The sequence below is a fragment of the Cynara cardunculus genome (assembly GCF_001531365.2).
Source record: "Cynara cardunculus var. scolymus isolate 2C chromosome LG 2, CcrdV1, whole genome shotgun sequence".
Classification (NCBI taxonomy): Eukaryota; Viridiplantae; Streptophyta; class Magnoliopsida; order Asterales; family Asteraceae; genus Cynara; species Cynara cardunculus.
The window spans coordinates 53,240,037-53,242,172 of record NC_037529.1 but is presented as its reverse complement, the minus strand read 5'-3'; positions in this window follow the sequence as shown (position 1 = coordinate 53,242,172).

The window sequence follows — 2,136 nt, the reverse complement described above, 5'->3', positions numbered from 1 at the left end:
GTCTTTTGGGATAAGGGTGGCATATCAAGGAGAGGTGTACCTTTGGATATAAGGGTGGCAATTGTATGTGAATATTATAGCTCTTGCTACTATGTCTTTTAAGATTACAATATATTTGAGTCCTTACTTCTTTGTGATTTGAGAACTCAAAGATATTGTTCTTATTAGAAATAATGGTATTGATGTTATTGAGAAGGGGAAAACTTGGCATATGGCCATTGGTATTGGTTAAAAGTGTTTTGAAACAGAATGGTTATTTTAGTGAGGAATCAGAGGGGCTCTGGTCCTGAATGTCGAATTATATTCCAAGTCTGCTTAGTGAAACCAGTGGCTCTGGTTGTAAAGAGCAGAAGCTCTGGTAGAGAGACTAGAGGGGCTCTGGTCCTGTGTCGAAATATTTTCTAAGTGTGGTTTAGAACCAGAGGCTCTGGTCGTGAAGACAAGAAGCTCTGGAAGAGAGACCAGAGGGGCTCTGGTCCTGCTTGTCGAAATATTTTCTTAGTGTTGTTTGGAACCAGAGGACCGATGGATCAAAGCTGTATGTTTTCAGTTTTGCTGCATGCGATGATTGATTTGAAATAATTGTTTTGGTGATCCTTACCCTGCATTTTATAGAAGGGAACCTCACTAGACCCGTTGGTCTAACCCTCGTTTTCTGTTTTAAATTATGCAATGCAGGAATAGCTGGGTCCGGGGATGTAAAAGGGAAAATGTGATTATTTTTCCTAATCTTTTGCCTGCTTTTGAAGATGCATGTTATATTACATGTAGTAGTACATGATTTGTTTTGGAAATTTTTATATGTCAATTTTGTATATATAGTAATCCTTGTACTAGTGGGACCGTTTGATGTAATCCATGTTTCTATCTAATGAAATATGTATTCTATGTAAATGTGGTATTTGGGGTGTTACAGAAGTGGTATCAGAGCCTGAGTTTAAGGGATTTAGGTATTCAACAGCATGATACCTAGACTTAAACTGTTTTTATTGCATCATAAGAGTCCCGGACATAGTTAGCACCATTGGAAATAAATATGATGAGTTGAAAGAACAGTGTGTAAGGTAAATTTCAACTACATATGGCCAGTGTAATTATAAATTTACAGGTACACATCTGAACTTGAATACTTCATTATATTTGGGAATGTGAATACGTGATTATTAATATTAAACTCTGGAGATGTCTAGCCGAACTAGAAGATCTGAAAGATTGGCTCATCTAGAATCTGAGGAAAGGGAAGAAACACCTGTTAATCCTCCAATTAGTATGTCTGGAAATAGAGGTCGAGGAAGACCAAGGGGACGAGGTAGAGGAAGAAGTTAGTCTCAAGGAAGAGGACGGACTAAAATCCAATCTGAACAAGAAGAATCTCACTCTGGAAATGTTCAGGAAAGGTCGGTGGCACACCCAGAATATATAATTAGAAATATTTTGGCAGAGGAAATGGGAAAATTGCAGGAAACTCTGACATCTATCATGGGAATACGGGCTAGGGTGGAAACAGAAAGAGTGGAAGTTCATCCATTTGTTCCAGTTACCCATAATAAAGAAGGGGATATAAAAATGTTCTTAGCATGTAAACCACCAACCTTCTCTGGGGAGAGAGATCCAGTGAAAGCAATGTGCTGGATCAAGGAGATGGAATCCGTGTTCAACACCATTCGGTGTCCAGAAACAGATAAAGTGCGATTTGCTATTTCGGTATTGAAGTCAAATGCTTTGTTTTGGTGGGAAGTTGAATCATCTAGCAGAACAAATGTTTTACAGACTTTGTCATGTGTAGAATTCGTGGATAGATTTAAAAATCAATTCTGTCCTAAAACGGTCGTGAGACAAATGGAGGAATATTTCCTGAAGTTAGAGCAAGGAAATGGAACAGTTCGGGAGTATACTGAAAGATTTATTGAGTACTCTCGTTTTGCCGAACACTATGTTTCGAATAAATCCAGGAAGATAGAAAGGTTTATTTGGGGTCTGAAACCCTCAATTAAGGAATTCGTTATTGCTATGAATCCCAATACCTTTCCATTAACAGTAGAGGCAGCTGAGGTGACTGAAAGAAATAAGAATAGACAATCAGAAGGAAAGGTTGTTGAGAAGAGAAAATGGGAAGGGTCTTCATCTTTTCGGGGG